The 25762-nt window shown below is 44.5% G+C and overlaps 1 protein-coding gene and 1 pseudogene across 2 annotated transcripts in view; one reads left to right on the top strand and one right to left on the bottom strand.

The window, feature by feature from the left end:
* Positions 1-25762, bottom strand: part of LOC147885741 (callose synthase 9-like) — a 273087-nt gene that overhangs the window by 146026 nt on the left and 101299 nt on the right. The window lies entirely within an intron of this gene.
* LOC147885742 (uncharacterized) lies at positions 1749-25734 on the top strand (annotated as a pseudogene).

Here is a 25762-nt window from a genome sequence, read left to right as displayed (position 1 = left end):
CATTATCCAATTCCTTGATTCAGGATTGGAAGCAAGTACTCTCTCACATCAAATGGTCTCCTCATCCTGCTTCTCTAGCTTCATCACTCAGATTGGAGAGTATTCATTGGAGTGCTGTGTTTTCCTCTCCCCTTGCTGTTCAACAACCCATTAGAGCTTACAATCTTATGAAAATGGGTATTCGGTTCATTGATGATGTTGTAGATATGCAAGGAAATCTTCTCCTTTTTCCAGCAGCATGTAGACAATACAACCTGGCAATGCATCATAGATCTATTTGGAAAGCTATTGCTGATCTCCTACTTCCTCTGGTTCCGATTCCGACATTGAATCGCAGTGACAGGCTTCAAGATTGGCACCTTCAGTCTTCATGTTCAAGCATTTCTTCTAAGCCTTTGCAGTCATTGACATCTATACAGGCTTATAGATTAATTTTACCTCCTCCTTGGATTGCCCATCATGCTAATTCTTTATGGCATCTGAACAAATCATCAGCCTGGTGGAAAGGAAGATTGCAAATGATATGGAAGTTGAAAATGCCATTGAAGCAAAGACTATTCTTATGGAGATGTATTGTTGGTATTCTCCCAGTGGGAGTGAAATTGGCTAAACGACGAATAGCTTCATCTCTCTGTCCAAGATGTCACCTTGCATCGGAGAGTATTCCGCATTTATTGTGGTTTTGCTCATATTCCAGAGACCTTCTAGATAGAATCTCCTATTTTTTATCTCTCAGATTTCCAGCACACAGATTCTACAGGTTTTTCTGGATGTATGGCAAACTATCAGCTTCTTTGTCACAGTATTCTCTCTTCTTCCACTGGATCAGATACTGGGCCTTATGGACCCTCTGGCTGCAGCGCATTCAAGCATACCTGAATTCTCCTCTTCAGCATCCTTATGAGTTTTTCAGAGCCTCATTAAGGCAGTCTTTATATGATGCCTTACATGAGGAAGATTTGGATGTTTCTTGTATTCAACTTTTCTTTTACTGCTTCTGATGGATAGGGCTCTAGCTCTATTTTGAGCATGGCCTGGATGTAAATGAATGTTTTATAATATAAGTATCTTGGTTTTACAAAAAAAAAAGTGTGTGGGCAAGAAATACAGTGCACTGGATTTTACCCAAAAAAAAAGTGTGTGTGTGTGTGTGGTGTGTGTGTGGTGTGCTCTGTGTGTGTGTGGAGCGTGGAGCGTGGGTGTGGTGCGACGGCCGTTGTGCACGTACGGTGAGCGTGTGTGTGAGAGAGGGTGTGCGACGGACGTACGGTGAGCGTCGTTCATCGTCGTCTTTGGCGCCCGTCGCTTCGTCAGTACCATCCTTCGCTGTTTGTTGCTTACCTTTCCATCGCTGCTCCGTTTGACCCTGCTCGTCATTTCTTACCTGCAGTCTTCCTTCCCAAAGCCCTTACATTCCGTTCGTGTTTTCCCCCCTTTATTTATTCCGTACAGCCCTTCAACTCTTCTGTACAGACTATCCTTTGTCCCGTACAGCCCGTCGGTGATTCCGTACATTTTCCCAGTCCTTTCCTGTATTTCCCCAATCTGACCGTACAGTGCTTCATCTTAGCGTCCGTACAGCCTGCGAGCCTTTCTTCGTTCCTATCCGAATCTCCTTGTTTGATATCTGTTAAATCCCTTAGCCTCCATGGCAGAAGCGAATAAGTACTATGTCAAGAGAGCCCTCTCTCCTGAACCCAAAAGACAATCAAGGGAAGCCTCTTCTCCCATAGCTCCTTCTTCTGAAGATGCTTCTTATGTGTTTGATATGCTGAATGATGATTTTCAACAAAGCAGAAGGGAATGGATTCAACCTGCTCCGGAACTCACTTACAAAATGAAGCTGCCATCTCTTGTGCAACCTTTGAAGAAGCTCTCTCAAACTGCAGTTATCATCTTTTTCCCAGGCAAAATTCCCTCTGCTAATGATGTGGGACAATGGGTGAATTCTCTCCTAGGTGGATGCTTTGTAGAAGGAGTCTATTTTGCCTCCCGAGGATTTTATGAAGTTCATCTTTTGGATGCTTTGACAAAACAAAAGATGCTGGAAATGTCTCCGTTATTTTTTGGTCGCCAGATGGTGCATATCATGCCCTGGTCCCCTAATAAGGACTATCAGAACCTCATCAAGCATCACTGCCCTGTATGGGTTGAAGTGGTTGATTTTCCAGATTATATGAGAACAGAGCTTCCAGGGTTAGCTATGACATTGGGGCAAGTGATCTGTCCCCCTCGTCCAACAGGTAATAAAAATCGTTTTTGCATATTATGGGATACTGATAGACCGACCCCTTCTTCTATTGCAGTTGAGATTGAGGGTGTTAATTTGGGCAAGAAATATTTCACCTTAAAATGGGGCATTTTTGCTGGAGCTTGTTTTTCTTGTCACAAATTTGGGCATCTTGCTTCGGAATGTCCTTCTATCCTTCATCCACCTCCTCCAGCTGCTATTCCTTTGCCATCTAATAAAGGAGGTCAGAAGACATATGTGGAAAAGATTGAAGCTAAAGGACCAAAGCCTTCAGTTCATACAGGGAGTCAGGCCAATTCAGCTCAAAATAAGGATAAAGGTAAAAGCAAGTTAGGAGAAAATATTTCACCTTCTCATGAGGGTTGGCAGACTGCAAAGAAGACGGTGCCTCTCAAACAAAGACCTCTCCAATCTCGTAATTGGGATGCCTCTGCTCCTTCTCCAGGTCAATCTTCTACCTCTTTAAGCAGCCCCATCACAAAGGCTTGGGTCAATGCAGTCAAGAAGGGTCTTCCCCTTTGTGAAGAAGAGGATATTATCAGGGAATTGGAAGCTGAGGGTCAGCAAGACCCTGTGGCAATGGCAGAGGCTTGAGGCCTCCCGCTCTTTTGGAAGACCGAACATTATCTTGTATATATTTTCATGAGTGTTTCTCTTAAATGCTTTTCCTATAATATACAGGGCCTCTGCAACCAGAATAAATGGAGGCTTCTCTGGCATTATATAAATACAACTCATCCGGATGTTGTATGTCTCCAAGAGCATAATCAGCATTTTTTTGCTGGACAGCATGGGTTTTTTTCAGGATATGATATATTCTATTCAGGATCGAAACAATTCTCTGGGCTGTGCATTTTAGCCAGACATGATCTGCAACCCTTGATAGCACATAATGATCTAGGTGGAAGATGGATGATTATTCAATGTATGATCAATGGAGAGATTTTTGAAATAGGATCTTTGTATGCCTCTCAAAATTCAGCTTCCAGAGCTCAAATGTGGAATTCCATAAAGCAATATCCTTGGTCCTCTAATGCTCTACTTTGTGGGGATTTCAACAATTCTCCTCACTGGAAGGACAATACCACGCATAATTCACATATGCTGCCCTCTGAAATCCAGCAATGGGAACACATGACATCATCACTTCGATTTGCAGATTTATGGACAGCAACTCATCCTTCAGTGATGGGATTTACATATCATCATAATGCTTTCACAGATTATTGGGCCAGGCTTGATAGATTTTATCTCATTCATGCTCAGCAATATGATGAATATACATGTCAGATGTGGACTGATTATTCACAACAACTATCTGATCACACTCCACTTTGGCTCACCCTTTCTTTTGGTATGCCTCTGGATGATTTGCAGCTCTCCTCAGTCAGAAATTTACAGGTTAATCAATTCTATCTTTCTCATGAAAAATTTCAGCATATGATCAGACTGGCTTGCAGGCCATTGCTATCCCATGCTCAGGAGGATCTGGAATTTGCTTGGATCTCTTTCATAAATCGTATTCAAAATGTCATCAAGGAATATGGAAGATGGTACTTGGCAGAAACTAGACAGCATATCCAGTGGGCAAAATCATACAAGCAGTATCTTGTACAGATTAGTCATCAAAGATCTCTATCTGATTCTGAACAGCATTTATTATCTTGTGCCTCCTCTATAATTGATGCCAATGACAAACGCAAGCTGTCTAAATGGCAGATTAGGGCCAGAGTTAAACCCATGCTAGATAAGGGCTGTTCCTCTAAATCTTTTTTCCGGAACTTACATGCACATAGGCAAAGCCAATCTATCATGAGGGTAAGGAAATCAGATGGTCTCTGGACCCAATCTCTCTCTCAGCTTGAAAAACAATGTCTGGATCACTTTCAGCTCCTGTATTCTCAGCCTTCTTCTTCTGCACCTCAGGTTGCATTGGCTCGTAACAGATTTACTGAGCTTGTTTCTCCCATTGTCTCCTCGCAAAAAGCCTTAATGCTGGAAATGTCTTTTTCAGATGATGAACTGGAGGAAGCCCTTAAGCATTTGGGTAAACATAAATCCCCTGGCTGGGATGGTCTGACGGTTGAATTTTTTGAAGCCTTTTGGCAAGAAATGAAGGGTCCAGTTCTGCATGTGTGTGTGTACATATCATCACAATGCCTTTACTCATTACTGGGCTCGACTTGACAGATGGTATTTGCTGCATGCTCAGCAGTATGCTGATTTTACATGTACATTATGGGTTGATCACTCCCTCTTGCTATCTGATCATTTTCCAGTATGCTTGACATTATCAATAGCACGTCTGACACATGATATGCCTTTTTTTGGTCGTCGCCTGCTCCATGTTAATAGTGCTTATTTGCTTCATCAACAATTTCAGAACATGGTGAGAGTGGCTGTCCGTCCCCTCCTCTTACATGCTCAGGAGGATATGGATTTTGCTTGGATCAGTCTTGCTCATCGCTTACAGGCTGTTATTCAAGACTATGGACGGAGTTACATGGGAAACCTCAGGCTTAAGCTAAAATGGGCTCAATCTCACAAGCAGCAAATGGATGCAATCAGTTCTCATAGGCAGCTTACCTCTTCTGAACAGGATTCTTGTGCTTATGCGGTTCATATCATCCACCAAAATGATCTTCGCAAATTAAAGAAGTGGCAAATCCGAGCTCACATGAAACCCCTTTTGGATAAGGGCTGCTCCTCCAAAGCCTTTTTTAAAAGTCTCCATGCAGATAGGCGAAAGGAGGATATTTGCAGGATCAAGAAAGATGATGGCACCTGGACCACTTCCAAATCAGAATTGGAATTGCAATGTTCTAGTCATTTCCAACATCTCCTTTCTCTTCAGCCTGATCATTTGACGCAAGTAAATGCAGCTAGGTCTCAATTTCTTATGCATGTCCAGCCCATATTATCTCGGGAACAGGCCCATGCATTGGAGCAGCCTTTTATGCTTAGTGAACTGGATGATGCCTTGAGTCATCTACGCAAAAGCAGCTCTCCTGGTTAGGATGGATTGACTGTTGAATTTTTCCGTGCATTTTGGGTGATCTCAAGAACACTCTCCTTCTAATGATCAATCATGCTTGGGCAGAACAATCTCTTCCTCCATCCTGGAAACATGGCCTAGTAAAATTGATTCCCAAAAAAAGCTTGTGTGAGACGATGGCTGATTGGCGGCCTATATCTCTCATGCCTGTCATTTACAAACTCATTGCTAAAATGATTGCCCTCAGGGTTCGCTTCTTTTTGCAAGCAGGACTTCATCCCAGGCAGTATGGGTTTGTCCCCAGAAGGCAGACCACTGACAATATCTCCAATGCCTTGCTTGCGATTGAGTATGCCAAATATTCTAAACAAGATGTTCTCATTCTGCAAGTAGACATTGTGAAAGCATCTGATACTGTCCATTGGGATTTTATCTCTCAGACTATGCATAAATTGGGATTTGGCCCTCGGCTCGTCCATATCATCTACTGGCTTTATTCTCAGGCCACGGCGCAGTGCTTGCTTGGTGGTGGGTTGTCAAGAACCTGGACTATGACCCGCTCAGTGAGACAGGGTTGCCCTCTTAGTTCCTTACTGTATGCCATTGCTACCCATCCGTTACTGTTGCATATGGACTATCTTGCAGATACAGGACAGCTTCATGGCTTGCAAATTCCAGGGGCAGTCATTTCTTGCACAGGCATATGCTGATGATTCATACTTTATGCCCAGGAATTCTCAAAGTGACCTTTCTCACTTGATGCATACACTGAATGACTTTGGCATAGCTGCTGGACTGCATATCAATTTTCAGAAATCAAAACTTCTAGCTTTGAAAGAAGCTGATTGGCATGCACTTCTCTGGCCAGGCCACATTATCTCTTCCCATACTATTGTCAGGCATCTAGGCTACCCCATTGGCTGGAATATTACCCCGCAACAACAGCTCAAATGGGTGCTTCAAAAGATCAACAAGAAGCTGGAATACTGGCATTTGTCCACTTGGCCTCTACATGTTCAACTTCGGATAGTACAGTCTATCATTATGGCATATGTGCAATCTTATTTGCCTCTTCTTCCTTGGTCTTTCAAGCATTTGGCTTCCTATATGTCCCAGGCTATGGAGATATTTTGGAAAAGCAAATCTCATAAAAAGGCTTTGCGACTACTACCTATGCAGTCTATTTGTTCACCCAAGACTCATGGGGGGCTGAATATTCTCAATCTCCAGGTTCATATGTTGGCAAGAAAGAGCACTATGATTGCTGATTTTTTTCAGCAAAAACAACCATGGGCTATTATGTTAGCAGCTATGTGTGGAAACATGGCGTCCCATGCATATGGGCATTGGATTACAGATCACTGGGAAGCAGTTATGACTACCTTTCAGGGGAAAATTCCTGGTTGCCCTGTTTCTACTGCTTTTATTCATGATTGGAAGAAAATTCTCTCATATGCAAAATGGACAGGTGCTTCCTCTCATCATGGCAATTCTTTTCGCTTGGAAAGCATCCGTTGGAGCAAGGTGTTTGAATTGCCTCTCGCTTTACAAGCACCTATTAAAGCATACAATCTCATGAAATTGGGCATAAGATTTGTTGGTGATGTTGTGGATCAACAAGGTTGTATGCTTTCATTTCCACAAGCTTGCAGGACATTCTCCTTGGGTCTGCATCATAGGACCATTTGGAGAATACTTTCAACTATGTTGCAGCCATTTGTTCCGGTTCCTCCACTGTTTGCACAAGACAGATTAATGGACTGGAATTTGACTTCCTTACCTCCTGCCATCCATACGCTCTCAATGCACAATCTGACCTCCTCGAAGGTCTACAGATTTCTTCTTCCACCGCCATGGATTGACAAGCATGCCAACACTCTTTGGAATTTGGATAGGCCTTTATCTTGGTGGCAATCACGACTCATGAAAATCTGGAAAGCCAAATTGCCATTGAAACAGAGGCTTTTCTTTTGGAGATGTATAGTAGGAGCCTTTTCCATTGGGGTGAAATTGGCAGCACGCCGCATTGCTTCCCCTTCCTGCCCCCGTTGCTCTCATCACTGCGAGACAGTTCCTCACCTATTATGGTCTTGCCTACACTCTCGCATATTGATCATTCATGTTTCTCATTTGCTGCGGCTTCGGTTTCCCTCTATCAGATTTGGGAAACTCTTCTGGATGTTTGGATGCCTCTCATCTCAGATGTCTCCATTTCTCCTTTTCTTTCACTGGACTCGCTTTTGGGTACTATGGACCATCTAGACACAGAGACTGCATTCTAGGATGGGTCAACAGTTTCCTCAGGCATATATTTTCTTCAGAATGTCCCTCAAGCAATCCTTACATGACAGTCTTGCTGCAAGGGACTTGGATGCCACTAGCCTTGAAGTGTTCTCTACCTGTTTTTGAGTTCTTCCATTGGGCTCTCTTTTGGAGTCTAATGTTAGTGTGTGGGAGACTTCCCATCTTGTAAATTTATGAGAATATAAATACACTGGATTTTACCCAAAAAAAAAAGTGTGTGTGTGATCATTGTATGGATTAGCAGCGGGATTGCTTCCCCTGAAACAATGTGGCTGGCATTCTATTCTCTGGCCTGGTCAGATAGTGCATTCCAAAGATGTAGTCAGGCATTTGGGATATCCTATAGGATGGCATATCACCAGGAAGTAGCAGCTAAAATGGATCTTCCAAAGACTTCAACATAAATTGGAATATTGGAAAATTTCTACTTGGCCACTTCATGTCAGGCTCAGAATAGTCCAGTCTATTGTAATGTGTTATGTTCAGTTCTTCTTGCCTTTACTACATTGGTCCTCTAGAGATATCTCAGCTTTTATGTCTCAAGCTATGGAGCTGTTATGGAAGACAAAAACTGCTATGAAAGCATTGAGACTGCTGAAGATGGAAATGGTGTGCTCCCCTAGGATGCATGGAGGACTTAATGTTCTAAATATCAGATATCATGTACTTGCAAGGAAGGCCACTATGCTCCATACCTTTTTCCGTCAAAAACAGCCATGGACTTGTATGATACCATCCATGTGTGTCAACATGAGGACAAATGCTTATGGCCATTGGACTACTGATCATTGGGAGGTTGTCATTGGCAGATTTGTAGGGAAGATTCCTGGATGCCCTTTCTCTACTGCTCTGATACTGGACTCGAAACAAGTGCTTTCTAAAGTCAAATGGGCTCCTGATAATCATTCGGGAACAAACTCAATGAGTGTGTGTGTGTGTGTGTGTGTGTGTGTGTGTGTGTGTTGAGAGGTGTGTGTGTGGAGTCGTACGTTGGAGAGCGTCGAGAAGAGCTGAGGAGTCTTCCAACCATCGTCGAAGCTTTCTGCAGCATCCCGTACCACCAGTACGGCTACCCGTACTCCCTGTACGGCGTTTTCCGTACAGTGATTGAGACTTCCAGAGCAATGGAAGATCCACAATGTCTTCCACGTAAGCTTGGTCAAACCCTTCATTGGGGAACCACCTCAAGAGCCCACACTGGACGATGCACCTGAAGTAGAAGACACTGAGATCTTGTTGATCCCAGAGCAAATTATTTTGCATAACTTCACTACGGGACGTCGAGGCACGACTCGCAAAATGTACCTTTTGAAGTTCAGAGGACTCCCATCCACCGATGCCCAATGGGTGGACAGAGCTACATTTCAGGAGTGTCCTGAAATCCTGGATGCTTATGAGGAAGCATTTCAGTTGCGGACAACCGAATGAAAGACGGAGGAAATGTCATCCTGCTTCAATATGTACCCACTTGCTTGGTACTATTTCTTTTTGTTTTTCAATAGTATGCTTATCAAGAAATGAAATGTTTTCCTACTGTTCAGTTACGGACAATGGGGACTAGGTCTAGCATTTGAGGGTGGACCCCCTTGCTTGGGGTTATGGGCATTAGTGACCCACAAGAGTGATGGCCTCTCTTTGAGAGGAACATCTAGGAACCACACCCCACCTGAGTACCCAAACATGGGACCAATCAAATGCACAGATTGCATACCAACCTAGGAACCATTCAAGAGAATGTTCCCTGAGCTTTGGGTGTGGGCCTGGCAGCATGCCAAGAGTAATGGAGATACAAGATAAGACGACAAACAAATGAGCTCAGTATGGCTCAATTATGACCTTAGAGTACGTCAATAGATAGTCTAAGCTGTTAGGAACCCGTGGGTGCGATCAGAATTAAATTCTGACAACTTTAAAATTTTAGGGTTTTTGGGAGTGACGTGGCAGCTGACACGTGGCAGACTGCCACATGGAATCTGAGCTGGCAGGTCAGTCCACCTGTCCCACACATGTGGCAGCATGCATGGCAAGTGGCAGGGCATGCAGGCCAAGTGTTTGGCCCCAAATCTGGTAGATTTGGGGCAGGTTGTGGGCTGTCCTCTTTGGGACTGCAGCCCACCAAAAATCTGGGACAAGTGTCCACCTTCCACTCTAGGCCTAGGGGGGGGCTGAGCCTATATAAGAAGGCCTCTCCCCTTCATTCCACACATGAAAATTTCGTCACTTTTCTTCTCCCTCCTTTTGCATGATGCAGCAAAACCTCTCCAGCTCCTTGGGTGCAGCCAGCTTCTCCCCAGGCCATTCTTTCACCTCAGCAGCACTTTCTCTCTCTACAACAGCACATTCTCTCTCTACAGTTCCAGCCCCTCCTCTCCAGAAATCTGCCCCCTCTCAGCTCTTCTGGAACAGCAGCAGCATCCTCTCTCCTTCACCTAGCCTGGAGCAGCCACAGCCCCTTTCTCTCTCCTGCTGCAGTCTTTCTCTCTCTACTGCAGAATTTCTCTCTCTACTGTTCCAGCCCATTTCCCTTGCAGAAATCTGCCTTTCTGTGCACCTCTGGAACAGCAGCAGCTCCTCTCTTACATCTACCCCCTTGGGATCAGCATTGGCACTCTCTCTCTACAGCTATCACTCCATAAAAGATTTCTCTCTCTAGCCTACGGGCTGTTTTTCTAAGTTGTTCTCATTCCAGCCCCATTAATACACTCTCCTCACCCAAGGTAGCTTCAGAGGCATCAAGGACTTCATCTACAAAAGGGTCAAGTCACGAAGGGAGCCTGTATTGTCAAGTTTATCTCATTTACAGCACTATTTCATGTTGTTTCTACTATCTTTCTAGAAACTAGTGCTTGTCTCTAATGTTGGATGTAAGTGGTGATTGTTGCAGGCTTCTTCCTTGTGGATTGGGCAAGCCAAGAGTTGAAACCTGAGCTTGGAGTCCTCTTTTTTGTTGTCTACCTTGTACATATGCTCTTGAGTCTTGTATCTAGGTCCTAGGTTTTCACTGAGTTCATCAGTTTGGAAGGTGCATTGCACCTTGGTCTTGTATCAAGAATAAAGTGAGCCTGGATAAGGGGGGGGGCCGTCTTGGCCCCTCAATCATATTGCATTTTCCAATGATGTCACTTTGTGTTTAAGCTGTATAAGTCTTAATTCCAGCTTAATTGCAAACTCTTAAGTTCAAGTATATGTGTTTGGCAACTCGCAATCATCTCATTCAAATGCCTCTGCAAAATCCGTTGTCTGAATTGATAGAAAGCACCGAGTAGTTTACAGCTGTCTTCTCTAAACATCTTGTGTTCCAGCCAAAATCTTACATTCCCATCTGCTATCTTCTTCCCCATTATACTCTTCTTATCCTTTCTGGTGGACCTCCTGTGAATACTTCTTTGGGACTGGTTTTTTTGGCTTTCACTACCCTTTTACAGGTACTTCATTTTCAAGCTCCCCTTTTTACAAAGTCATGGTAGAGTATTCATATGAAAAAACGTTTCAAAAGAAGCGCTCGGCTCCCTGCAAGAAACAAAAGCAGGTTGAGGGTCAGCATGACCTGATACATGAGACTCTTGAGGCTCAACTGGTATATGATATAATGCATGAAGGATTTGCAGATACTAGAAAAGAGTGGAAAGACTCGGTTCCTTCAGTTGGCCTCATGGTTGAGGTCGATGAAATTGTGGATCCGGTCAGAGAATATGCCAAGAATGCAGTCATTTTATTTTTTCCAAGCCGGATGCCACCTGCTGCAGAAATAGGCAACTGGCTGACACGCACATTGGCTGGCTCTTTTGTTCGTAAGGTACACTATGCGGCCAGGGGCTTTTTTGAGGTTATCATGGTGGATGAGATCCACTGACAAATGCTTTTGGAACACTCACCTCTTTTTTTTGGGCAGCAAATGGTGCATGTCTTGCCATGGTCTCCCACAAGGGACTTTCAGGCTTTAATCCGACACAGATGCCCGGTTTGGGTTGAAGTTGTTGATTTCTCCCAATGTATGGCCTCGCTTTTGCCTAAAATTGCAGCATCTTTAGGTAAAGTGGTTTGCCCACCACGGCCAAATGGCAACTCAAACAGATTTTGCATTCTCTGGGATACTGATGATCCCACACCGGACTCTTATTCAGTCACGGTGAATAATGTGAACATGGGAAGTGCTTTTTATAAACTCAAATGGGGTTTATTTGCAGGGGCCTGTTTTGAATGCAAAAAGTTTGGACACATGGCTTCACAGTGTCCAATGAATCTACATAAAATGCCTCGTGCCACTTTGTCAGTTTCCATGCCTACTAAAGATGTTCCTACTCCAGTAGCCAACAAAAATAAAAGCAGTAGACAGCCTGCTGGGAGTCAGGATAAAGGCAAAGCTCCAGTGGCTCCCAATGGAAATCTCACATCACATTCACCTCCTGTTATTCAATCCTCGACCAAAGGACACCAACCTTCAACTGATGGCTGGCAGAGTCCAAGAAAAGTTATTTCTGCTAGAAGAATTCCACCCCCCCCCGCACTTGGACTGGTGCCTCTTCTAGCGGGAATACGCTAGAGATAAATACAGGAATTGGGATTACATGGGCTGCAGTAACAGCCAGCAGAACACTCTTCCCTGAAGAAGAGGTTGCTGCTTTGCTGTCTACTTCTCAGGCGGCTACTTCTTCTCAGGCACGAGGTCTCGACCCTGAGATAGTAATGCAAGGCTGACCTCATAAATTTTGAGGCTGTACATAGTTGTTACATTACTATAAATACCTGTATATATGACTGCTCACATCAAATGTTTTACACTCAATGTCCAGGGCATGTGTGACAGTAGGAAATGGAAATCTGTGTGGCTGTACATCAACAGATTTCAGCCTGACATAGTGGCATTACAAGAACACAACCAACATATGTATGCAGGCAAGACAGGACACTACTGTGGATATGATATTTTTTATCCTGAGGAGCACTCTTTCTCAGGGGTTGTCCTTCTGATCAAACATGAGCTTCAACCAGCCATTGCATTAAATGACAACAAAGGCAGATGGCTTGTTCTCCAATGCCTTATTAGAGGAGAGGTGTTTGAATTTGCTTCAATTTATGCACCTCAGTCCTCTAGAGAAAGAACTGCAATTTGGGATGCCATGCAACAATATCCGTGGAGATATCATGCCTACATATGTGGGGATTTCAATAATGCTCCACAACAGGGAGACAACACCTCCAGACATGATCATATGTTATCTCCTGAAAGGCATGCATGGTCTCAATTACTTCTGCATCTGGATCTGGTTGACCTTTGGAAGGAATTGCAGCCTTTGTCACCGGGCTACACTTTTCAACATAATGCTCTTTCAGCCTATCAGGCACGTCTGGATCAATGGTATAGTGTTGCTCCCCAACAAAATGGGGAGTTCACATGCAAAATGTGGATTGACTATGCCTTTGTGCATTCAGACCATCCACCACTATGGTTACGGTTATCTTTTCATAACATGCCAGATGATAGATTGCCACACAGGAGACATCTCATCATAAACAATAGTTATTTGCAACATGCTGATTTCAAGGCAATGGTTACTGAAGCAGCTCATTGTCTTTCCTCTAGCAGCCATCTCAATGTTGATGGTGCCTGGGATACTTTTATCTCTAAAATACAAGTGGTGATTAGAGTTTATGGCAAGTCTTACATGAAGACTCTGAGGGAAACCATTGCTCAGGCCAAATCTACTTGTCAAGACCTCACTGAACTCAGTCATCATCGTTCGTTGTCCTTGCATGAGCAAACAACACTATGCCAGGCCAGACATTGTCTTAAACTAAATGATCACAGGAAACTGGCAAAATGGGAGACTAGAGCAAGACAAAGAGCCTTTACAGATAAAGGTTGCTCTTCCAAAGAATATTTCAAAAGTTTACATCAGAGGAGAATCAAAACAGAAATTTGCAGAGTGCTTATGCCCGATGGATCATGGACTACCTCACGGTCACAGCTTGCTTCCTTTTGTGTGCATCATTTCTCTCAACAATTTGGCTCTGCAGCTCCTCTCTCGCAACAGATTTTGCTTGCACGAAATTTACTGTTGCAACATGTTTCTCCTATCATTTCCCCTCCTAAAGCTTTGGAATTGGAGGAACCTTTTACTGAGAGGGAACTGTCAGATGCGATCAACTCATGTGGCAGATGGAAATCCCCTGGATGGGATGGTTTAACAGTAGAGTTTTTTCTAGCCTACTGGCCTATTTTGAAGCATTCATTGCTATATATGGTGAATGCTGCGTGGCAAAATCAGAAAATGCCGGACACATGGAAGAGAGGTCTTGTTAAGCTCCTTTCCAAAAAACAAATTTGTGAGTCTTTGGCAGATTGGAGACCTATCACTCTTATGCCCGTAATTTACAAAGTCACCACCAAAATGATTGGCGATCGGCTAAAGGGGATTTTACATGATGGGTTGCATCCTACTCAATATGGCTTTGTCCCGCGCAGGCACATCACCGATAACATTGCTAATGCCTACATTGGAATTGAATATGCTAAATATACACAGCAGGATGTTTTGTTACTGCAAATTGATATTGCCAAAGCCTTTGATACTGTTCAGTGGGATTTTATTTCATCGACTATGCAAGCATTGGGTTTTGGCACAAAAATGCAGCAGCTCATCACTTGGCTATATCAAGATAGTGAAGCTGCCTGTATACTCACGAGATATTTCCCCATCCTGGACTCTTGCTTGCTCTGTCACGCAAGGATGTCCCCTGAGTGCTTTACTTTTTGCCATAGCCACCCATCCACTGCTTCAATATTTGGATCACCTTTTGGACACTGATCAGTTGCACGGTTTGGAGATTCTTGGTAGTCGCAGCATGATTGCTCAGGCATATGCTGATGATTCATTCTTTACTCCAAAAAATACTCGGGCTGATTTGTCCATGATTATGCATGCTCTTTCCACATATGGTTTGGCTGCTGGCCTTCGGGTAAATTTTCAGAAATCAAAATTGCTGCCATTACATGCACAGGAATGGCACAACCTTCTGTGGCCTGGGGAAATTGTCCCCGCTTCTCATTTTATTCGACATCTTGGTTATCCTCTAGGCTGGGGACTCACCCGCTCACAACAAACTGATTGGGTGCTAGCAAAGCTAAGGGCAAAACTTGAATATTGGAAGCTTGCAACTTGGCCATTACATGTTCGCCTCCGAATCACACAATCCATTTTCATAGCATACATACAATTTTATCTGCCTCTCACTATGTTCACTAAGGCAGATCTGGTTTCATTTATGTCAACTATCATGGAAATTTTCTGGCGTTCAAAACATGGCAAGAAAAGTCTCAGATTACTCTCTATGCATCGTCTCTGTTCTCCCAAGATGCACGGAGGTCTGAACATTCTCGATATTCAAATGCATTTACTTCCTCACAGAGGGAAAATGATGATACAGTTTATGCAAGGTGATCAGCCTTGGGCTTTCATGATCCGCTCTCTCTTATTACATCTTCATACATCTGCCTTTGGGCATTGGCAGCTTACTCAGTGGGATTTTTTATTTGGCTCTATCCAAGGCAAGATCAGAGGATGCCCTTTTGTCTCTCGTCTGCTTCTTGATTGGAAACATATTCTATCCCATTTGGAATGGCATGGCAGGGACTCTCTCTCGGGCAACTCTTTGAGCGTAGAGAATATTTTTTGGTCTAAAGTTTTCCACCCCCTTTGGCCATACAAGAACCCCGACGTTCTTATTTTCTCTCCTTCAAGGGCATTTCATCTGTGGCGGATGTACTTCAAGATGATGGCACAATCTTATCTTTTTCTATGGCTGCTCGCAAATATGGCTTGGGAGCTCATTATCGTCCTTTATGGCATCGAATTTCAGCAATGCTCCAACCTTACTTGCCGGTACCCCATTTGGAACTTCAGAATCGGCTTGAGGATTGGATCTTACGCTCTCCTTCCTTATATGCCCGTCCTCTGAAGCTCTCACATATCACAGTGTCATCACGGTATAAAGTGTTATTACCTCCGCCTTGGATTTCCCACAAAGCAAATACTGTTTGGCATATGGATCGCCCAATGAAGTGGTGGAGAAAAAGGCTGCGTCTCCTTTGGCATTACAAAGTCCCTCTACGACAACAGCTTTTCCTATGGCGAGTTCTTCTTGGCATTTTTCCATCCGGACAGTTACTCGCACACAGACATATTGCTTCAGCTGTTTGTCACCGATGTCAGCACTCTACTGAATCAGTGTTTCATATCTTTTGGTCTTGTCCAAACACTTCTGATCTCATTGCTCTCATCAGACAGAGGCTTTGACAGCGATTTCCTACTGTTACTTTTGGCAGATTTTTCTGGTTGTTTGGCTTTCATCCACAGAGACAGGGATTTGATTTATTTTTTGTATGGGTGCGCTATTGGACCCTATGGACTTTATGGATGGACAGAAATCATAGAGTCTTTGGTGATCCACTATTTTCATCTTTTCTTTTTTTCAAACGATCCCTGCAACAATCATTTGATGATTGTCTTCAGACTCGTTTGATTGATCAGGATGTATATACAACTTATACTGAGATCTTCAGTTGAGTAGTAGCTACTTCGTTTTTTGAAGTAACTATGAATGTAATTATTCTACAGCAATAAAAGATTTCTTCCCACCAAAAAAAAAAGTGTGTGTGTGAGAACAAGTGAGTATGTGTGAGAGAGGTGGAAGAGAGAGCTCTAGCCTTCCCCAACAGCTCTAGACCCTCCTGCAACCAGCCCGTGAGCCTCAGCTTCCTGTTGTGCTGTATCAGAGCTCAAAATACGGTGATTTGGAGCATCTACTATCTGCTGTACAGCCCGCCACAGCCCCGTACAGATTCCGTACAGGTGTACGGCCTGTACGGACTGTTTCGCCTGATACAAGTTGCTGCTGCCAGTTCATCTCCGGCTCCTGGATCGATTTTATACAGGGTTTTGCTTGCGGACTGCATCTATACACTGATTTTGAAGGCTCTTTGCTCCCGTTTCTCTCCTCTTGGGTCTCTGGGTCCGGTGCACCTTTTCCATCGCCAAAATCTTCCCTCTTTCTCTGAAATATAGTTCATCTGGGAATTTTTACTGGTTCTTTCTCTCCTTTTCCTCTATAAAACTGTTTTTTATCTTCTCTCGACCTCTACATCTCTCTTTCCCCTTTTTCTCCTTACAAATACACTTATTTTCTCTTCTCTATGGGCTTTTTTTTGGGACTGTTTTTTTCTCTACTATCACTTTACAAGTACCTCCTTTCTGGGTTCCACCTTCTTCCAAAGATATGGCTAAATATTCCTATGAAAAAACTTTTCAAAAGGATTGCTCAGTTCATTGCAAGAAGCAAAAGCAGGCTGAGGGTCAGCATGACCCAGTACATGATTCTGTTGAGGCACAACTGGTCTATGATGTCATGCATGAAGGATTTGCAAACACAAGGAAAGAGTGGAAAGACTCGGTTCCATCAGTTGGCCTCATGGTTGAAGTGGATGAAATTGTGGATCCAGTTCGAGAATATGCCAAAAATGCAGTTATTTTATTTTTCCTAGGTCGGATGCCACCTGCTGCAGAGGTAGGCAACTGGTTGACCCGCACACTGGCTGGCTCGTTTGTTCGCAAGGTACACTATGCAGCCAGGGGTGTTTTTGAGGTCATTATGGTAGATGAGATTCACAGGCAAATGCTTTTGGAACATTCGCCCCTCTTTTTTGGGCAGCAAATGGTGCACGTATTGCCATCGTCTCCCACAAGGGATTTTAAGGCTTTGATCCGACACCGATGTCCGGTCTGGGTTGAAGTTGTAGACTTCCCGCAATGCATGGCTTCACTCTTGCCTAAACTTGCAGTGACTTTAGGCAAAGTGGTTTGCCCACCACGGCCTAATGGCAACTTGAATCGATTTTGCATTCTTTGGGATACTGATAATCCCACACCAGAGTCTTATTCAGTCACGGTGAACAATGTTGACATGGGAAGTGCTGTTTATAAATTGAAATAGGGATTATTTGCAGGGGATTGCTTTGACTGCAAAAAAGTTGGACACATGGCTTCGCAGTGTCCAATGAATCAGCATAAAATGCCTCCTGCTACTTTGCCTATTCAAATGCCTACTAAGGATGCTCCTACCTCTATTGGAAATAAAAACAAAGGTAGTAGATAGTTTTTTGGAACTCAGGATAAAGGCAAAGCTCCAGTGGTTTCAAATGGGAATGTTTCTTCACATTCACCTCTTGCTATTCAACCCTCAACAAAAGGACCGAAACCTCCAATTGATGGATGGCAAAGTCCAAGAAAAGTTATTTCTGCTCGAAGACTTCCACCCCCTCGCACTTGGAATGGCGCGTCTTCTAGTGGAAACTCCCCACAGGTCAATACAGGAATTGGGATCACATGGGCTACAGTGACAGCTAGCAGACTACTCTTCCCTAAAGAAGAGGTTGCTGCTTTGCTGTCTACTCCTCAGGTGGATATTTCTTCTCAGGGAAGAGGCCTTGACCCTGAGATAGAAATGCAGGGCTGACATCATGAAAGTTGCTGTTGTACATAGCTGTTATTTTACTATAAATATCTATAAATATGACTGCTCATATCAAATGTTTTACACTTAATCTCCAAGGGATGTGTGACAGTAGGAAATGGAAATCTGTGTGGCTGTATATAAATAGATTTCAGCCTAACATAGTGGCATTACAAGAACACAACCAACATGTCTATGCAGGAAAGACAGGTCACTACTGTGGCTATGATATTTTCTATGCTGGGGAGCACTCTTTCTCACGGGTAGTCTTTCTGATCAAACATGAGCTTCAGCCAGTTTTTGCTTTAAATGACAATCAAGGCAGATGGCTTATTCTTCAATGCATCATTCAAGGAGAGAGGTTTGAATTTGCTTCTGTCTATGCACCTCAATCCTCTCGAGAAAGAATTGCAATTTGGGATGCCATGCAACCATATCCATGGAGATATCATGCCTTTATATGTGGGGATTTCAATAATGCTCCGCAACAGGGTGACAATACCTCTGGACATACTCATATGTTAACCCCTGAAAGGCATCCATGGTCTCAATTACTGATGCATCTTGATTTGGTTGATCTTTGGAAGGAATTGCAGCCTTTGTCACCCGGATACACCTTCCAACATAATGCCCTTTCTTCTTATCAGGCACGTTTGGATCGATGGTATAGTGTAGCTCCGCAACAAAATGGTGATGTTACATGCAAAATGTGGATTGACTATGCCTTTGTGCATTCAGATCATGCATCTCTGTGGTTGAGGTTATCCTTTTATGATGTGCTAGATGATAGATTGCCACAAAGGTGACATCTGATCGTGAACAATATATACCTAGATGAATCCAGGAGCATCTCATTCTCTTTCTTCTCACAGCCATATTGATATTGATAATGCATGGGATTCTTTTGTTTCCAAAATGCAAGTTGTGATTAGAGGTTATGGCAAGTCTTACATGAAGACTCTGAGGGAAACTATTGCTCAGGCCAAATTCACTTGTCACGACCTCACCGAACTCAGTCATCTTCGTTTGTTGTCCCTGCATGAGCAAACAATACATCCTAAGAATTTTGTACACCTGTCTCAATTTTGGTCACCCTCCTTCTCACAAGGGCAGGAGTATTTCTTTATGTTGGATTTCAGTTCATGGGCTATCTCTTTGTTTACTGCGTGAGGGGAGTGTTAGCCTAAGTCTTCGTACTGAGTTTTGTCAACACTCCAGAGGTGAAGGGCAAACTCAGCCATGACGAAGGCTAGCACTAAAGGAGAATCAAAAGCTAGTCCAAAATCTCTTCATTCAAGCTACAACTGCTTGTGAAGACTAAACCATTTCATTTAAGTCTCTCCCAAACGAGCATCTAAATCTAGCTGATAGGGCAATGCACCAATTAAGATTGTAAGAATTATCGCAAAACCAGCAGGCCGCAACATGGACGAAAACTTCACAAGGTGAAATTTGCATGTCCGCTAATACGGTAGAAGCATGAACCTAGATCAGTCCAGGAACATGCCCAAACTCATCCTCTAAAAACACAACATGGTGCAGTTTCAATCTCACGATAGTCACTCATAAGGTTGAAAACCATAAACTCCATCACGCATAGCAGGAACTAGCTACTATGACATCCCCATTGACATCATCAACGCCCAACAATCGGATGTGACATTCAAGAAAGTATGGACATGTTTGATTACATGGAGAGATCAATTCACGCTCATTTTTTAAAGATGCCAAGCTAGACATTGTCTTCAACTCAATGATCACAGGAAACTGGCTAAATGGGAGACTAGAGCAAGACAAAGAGCCTTTACAAATAAAGGATGCTCTTCCAAACAATTTTTCAAAAGCTTGCATCAGAGGAGATTAAAAACAGAAATTTGCAGGGTGCTTTTGCCTGATGGTTCATGGACTACCTCACGGTCACAGCTTGCTTCTATTTGTGTGCATCATGTTCTGTTCGGCAAGGATGTCCCCTAAGTGCTTTACTTTTTTCCATAGCCACTCATCCAATGCTTCAATATCTGGACCACCTTTTGGACACTGGCCAGTTGCACGGCTTGGAGATTCCTGACAGCCGTAGCATGATCGCTCAAGCATATGCTGATGATTCTTTCTTTACCCCAAAAAATACTCGGAGTGATCTATCCATGATCATGCAGGCTCTTTCTACATATGGATTGGCTGCTGGTCTTTGGGTCAATTTTCAAAAATCAAAATTGTTGCCGTTGCATGCTCATGAATGGCATAGTCTTTTGTGGCCTGGGGAAATTGTTCCCATTTCTCAATTGATTCGACATCTTGGCTATCCTCTAGGTTGGGGACTCACCCGTTCTCAACAAACTGATTGGGTGCTCACAAAGTTGAGGGCAAAACTTGAATATTGGAAGCTTGCAACTTGGCCATTACATGTTCGTTTGCGAATAACACAATCCATTTTGATAGCATACATACAATTTTATCTGCCTCTCATCATGTTCACTAAGGCAGATCTGGTTTCCTTTATCTCTGCTATCATGGAAATTTTTTGGTGTTCAAAAAGTGGCAAGAAAAGTCTCAGATTACTCTCTATGCATCGTCTCTGCTCTCCATAGATGCACGGGGGTCTGAACATTCTCAATATCCAAATGCATCTACTTGCTCACAGAGGGAAAATGATGTTGCAGTTTATGCAAGGAGATCAGCCTTGGGCTTTCATGATCCGCTCTCTTTTATTACATATTGATACTTCTGCTTTTGGGCATCGGCAGCCTACCCAGTGGGATTTTCTATTTGGCTCTATCCAAGGCAAGATCAGAGGCTGCGCTTTTGTCTCTCGTCTGCTTCTTGATTGGAAACATATTTTATCCCAGTTGGAATGGAATGGCCGGGATTCTTTGTCGGGAAATTCTTTGAGGGCTGAGAATATTTATTGATCTAAAGTATTCCACCCTTCTTTGGCCATACAAGAACCCAGACGTTCTTATTTTCTCTCTTTCAAAGGCATTTCTTCTGTGGCGGATGTACTTCAGGATGATGGCACTCTTTTATCCTTTTCTATGGCTGCTAGCAAATACGGTTTGGGAGCTCATTATCGTCCTTTATGGCATCGGATTTCGGCAACACTTCAACAGTTCTTGCCGGTACCTCGTTTGGAACTTCAGAATAGGCTTGAGGATTGGATTTTACATTCTTCTTCCTCTTCAACCCGTCCTTTGAAGCTCTCACATATCACAATGTCATCTTCGTATAAAGTGTTATTATTTCCGCCCTGGATTTCTGACAGAGCAAATTCTGTTTGGCTATGGATCGCCCACTAAAGTGGTGGAGAAAGCGACTGCGTCTCCTTTGGCATTATAAAGTCCCTCTTCGGCAACAGCTTTTCCTTTGGCGAGTCCTACTTGGCATTTTTCCATCTGGCCAGTTACTCGCACATAGACATATTGCTCCCGCTGTTTGCCACAGATGTCTACACTATGCTGAATCTGTGCTTCGCATCTTCTGGCACTGTCCACACACTTGTGATTTCATCGCTCTCATCCGACAGAGGCTTCGAGAGAGATTTCCCACTGTTACTTTTGGCAGGTTTTTCTGGTTGTTTGGTTTTCATCCAGCTAGACAGGGTTTTGACCTATTTTTTGTATGGGTACGCTACTGGGCACTGTGGACTCTATGGATGGACAGAAATCATAGAGTCTTTGGTGATCCCCTATTTTCATCATTTGTTTTTTTCAAGCAATCTCTACAAGAAGCATTCTATGATTGCGTTAAGACTCGTTTGATTGATCAGGATGTATATACAGCTTATACTGAGATTTTCAGTTGAGTAGTAGTTACTTCACTTTCGAAGTAACTATGAATGTAATTATTATACAGCAATAAAAGATTTCTTCCCACAAAAAAAAAAAAGTGTGTGTGTGAGCAACTTGGCGAAGGGACTTCCAGCCCTACTACTTCGAGATGTTGTAGACCTCGCCGACGCCTCAGACACCCTTTCCACGGTAGTCAGGGATGCAACCATCAGGTCTTTCCCCACGACTCGATCTGCACGTGCCTCACTAGGGAAGATGTCACAGAATCCCTGGTATGATGATGAGTGCAGAGAAATGAGAGCTCACCTCACCCGCGAGCTATCCCTTGGCCACTTGACATCACCCAAGGCACAGCAGATTTCACAGCAACTAACACGTCATAAGCGGCAAGCCTTCCTCATCCATAGAATGGACGAGGTGATCAGTTCATTTCGAGGGGGGGATCCCACCATTGGATGGGGGCTTCTATTGGAGGGGAAGCCACCTATACCCATCACAGACCCAAGTGTTTGGCACACTTATGCATGCTCTCTTTATGATGTCCCGATGCAAGCACCACCTGATATGTCCACTATGCCCCGGCCTACCACTTGCCACTTGTTCACTGCACAGAATGTGCAGGCTGCACTCAGCCAGCTTCATAACCGGAGAGCACAGGACCATGAGGAACTACGGACTGAGCACTTTGATCATAGACAAGAGGTCTTGGTACTAGCACAGATGTTCAACCATGCCTTATGTAAACGCTGGCCAAGATCTATGGATCGATACAGAAGAGGGAGATCAACAGTCATACAGAGGCACATGGGCAGCGTGCTCTAGGGCAAGCAGGCTTTCAGAGACAGCACTCCACTCTAAACCACATCTTCACCTTGAGGGCTATCATTGAGGAGGCGAGGACGAGACGCCATAAAGTCTACGCTTGTTTTGTAGACTTTCGGAAGGCCTTCGACAATCTCCTGCAATCCCGCATGATCAAGAGACTACAGGATATGCAGATTCCAGAGGTTCTAATATCGGGAGTGGTGAATCTATACGAGTCCGTTAGAGGGAGAGTTCATGCCCCAGGAGGCCTATGAGACTAGATTGAGGGCACGATCGGAGTAAAGCAGGGGTGCCCTCTCTCACCGACTCTCTTCGGACTCTACATTGATCAAATTACATCTTTCATAGACTGCCTAGGAGGCAAGGGAGCACCACTAGCGGACTTGATGATACAAATTCTACTATATGCGGATGACAGAGTCCTATCATCTTCGGCAAAGGGACTGCAAAGACATCTAGATTGCCTAGAGGTGTTCTGCAGAGAGAGAGAGAGACCTGATGGTTAACCTTGGGAAGACCAAGGTCATGATCTTCAACACCCCCTACACAGTGCTTCACCGACATAGCTTTACATACCAAAGTCAACCAGTGGAGATTGTGCAGGCCTACACATACTTGAGTGCAGTTTTCACAGGGCCAGTTTTCACGATGACCCACCAAGAGCAAGACTCACACGAAGGCATGGTGCCTTGGCCCGACTAGAGCGACAGTGTTTCCAGGTGCGCTTCCGGGATCCACCGACGAAGTGTTGCCTTTTCCACACTCTAGTGAGGCCGACCACCATGTATGCAGCACCGTTTTGGGGGTGTGATATTTCAGCAGCAGAGTGGAAGAGATTCGAGCGGCTGCAGGTGATTATGGGTTCCAGGATGATTCAGAGTAAGCCCTCGGTCCTCCGTCAGATAGTACAGGCCTCTAGAGTTTACCATGACCCCTCTCCAAGTTGATGCCATCTTTCAGACAGTGACTTTCCTCCACAGAGTTTGGGACCTACCTCGTGAGAGACTTCCGAGACTGGCACTAGAGTCCTCCATACAACTATTTGAGAGAGGGACAAGTAGAGCATGGTTTGCACGCATCACCGCATGGTTCACTAGTCATGGGATTCAGATGGATCGGCTTCCCCCGTTTCAGTATAGCATGGATGCACCGCCCGAGTCGATCCCACGAGATGAGATTAACCGCATCATACGGTTAGATCTCCTCTAGCTCCACACATCTCGCACTTGGGGGGGGACCAGGAGTTCCCAACCAAGACCCAGCTCTACTATGACCACTTTCTGAGAGTATCGGAAGACGGGCTCATCATCAGACCTCAGTATCTGGAGGACAGAGGAGTCTCCCACGCACAGAGGATTGCCATCCAACAGATGCGGGTCTCATCCCATCAGTTGAGGATCGAGACAGGGAGAGCTGCACGCATACCCAGAGAGCAACGGACTTGCAGGTTGTGCACGATGGGGACGGTCGAGACAGAGGAGCACTTTCTGTGTGTCTGCCCAGCCTACTATGAGATCCAAGGGTGCTACCACTGCCCTTTTCAGGAGGGATACAGCTTTGGCCCACTCTCACGACTGATCCACTTCCAAGACCAGGTCTTCATTGGGCTCTACTTGATGGAGATGCGACGACATAGGGAGATACTACTACGACATATCAGAGAGCAGGAGGATGGGACCACCACACCACAGGGTACTGAGGTAGACCGAGCGCAAAGACAGGTCACAGATTTCTATGCATTTGACTCGGCCCCACGGCTGGGACAGAGGAGGAGGAGCTAGTCAGCATGAGATATATATTCATGAGCGGAGGTAGCCGACACAGCACTACCAGACGAGGGGCACAGAGACCGTACATGGTGCGACAGACGACCAGAGCACACACGATCGAGGTTCGACCTATCTCAGCTCTCCTTAGGGGAGATCGACCGAGGCAAGGCATCACTCTTGACATAGCCCATCGGTTCCAAAGATCAAGGAGACCACGTCCTCCACCACCACGGGAGACATCATGACAGATGCAGATACATGAGCTCTTTGCATCTCATTAGAGAGCCATCATGGAGCCTGGATATGTAGGGCTGGTCCACGCACTTGGGACTCTAGCTCTGAGCACTTGATATCTTCATGTCACTCTCATTTTGCATTTTTACTTTGCTATTCTATTTTGTACTAGTATAGCATCTTAGTACTCAGCAAGGGCCTTAGTGAGCCCTTTGCCCCGGCCCACAGTGGTCTGTATGAGCTACTTGATTCCGTACTTTGTCTAATAGGCCTGCGAGGCCTCCCGCGGACGTTAATATATCTTTCTTTTCTTCTTTCTCTCCCCCCCAGCTCAGCCTCCCTTTCTCACATCCCCGCTCTCAGCCCGCTTTTATTTTCATCCACCCCGTTTGGCCCGTTTTCCCCCCTCTTAGCCCGTTTTTGTCAAGCAGGTCACAAAGAGGTTCGTCGCCAAAGCAAAGGGTCGACAAGGAGGTCACCGACACAAACCCTAGCAGAAGCCGTCACCACTGCCCCGCGAGAACCCTAGCCGCCTCTACCTCGGGTCGTTTACCAGCAAGAGCTAAACCATCCCAAGCTCGGCCAGACCCTTAGCCTAGCTTGGGGGTTAGCTCTAGCAAAAGGTTTCTTAGCACAAGCCACCAGAAGGAGTTCCCAAAAACAATGCTTTTTGTGATGACCCCAGTCAGCCAGAAGCCCTCCTACGCCCAACGCCTTCTCCCTATGCCTTGACCTTACCATAGATTCCATAGTAAACTCCATCTATACGAGCAGATTTATTTCCTGCAGCGTGACCTCAATGCAAAGCTCCGCATTGCTTCCCTGGAGAAGACAGTTTCAGAAATGACAAGCAAGGGCAATGAGGGAATAATTCAAGAAGGTCTACAGCAATGCAGTACAGCAGCACCTACACCGCAGCTTATGACCAAGGTACAGGAAAGCAAGGTTGTCGAAGAGAAAAACACAGTCCTACAAGCACTCAAAAAGATCAATAAAGTTGTGGATAAAACAAGACTTCCTAGTAGAATTGCTAGATTAAAACCACTAAAGCCTTGCCTCTAGATTTGAAACAGAAAGATGCAATCATCTT

The sequence above is a fragment of the Dipteris shenzhenensis genome, chromosome 25, assembly GCF_047967505.1.
Source record: "Dipteris shenzhenensis isolate YYH24624 ecotype China chromosome 25, Dip_SZ_1.0, whole genome shotgun sequence".
Lineage (NCBI taxonomy): Eukaryota > Viridiplantae > Streptophyta > Polypodiopsida > Gleicheniales > Dipteridaceae > Dipteris > Dipteris shenzhenensis.
This window is presented reverse-complemented; position numbering and strand designations above follow the sequence as displayed.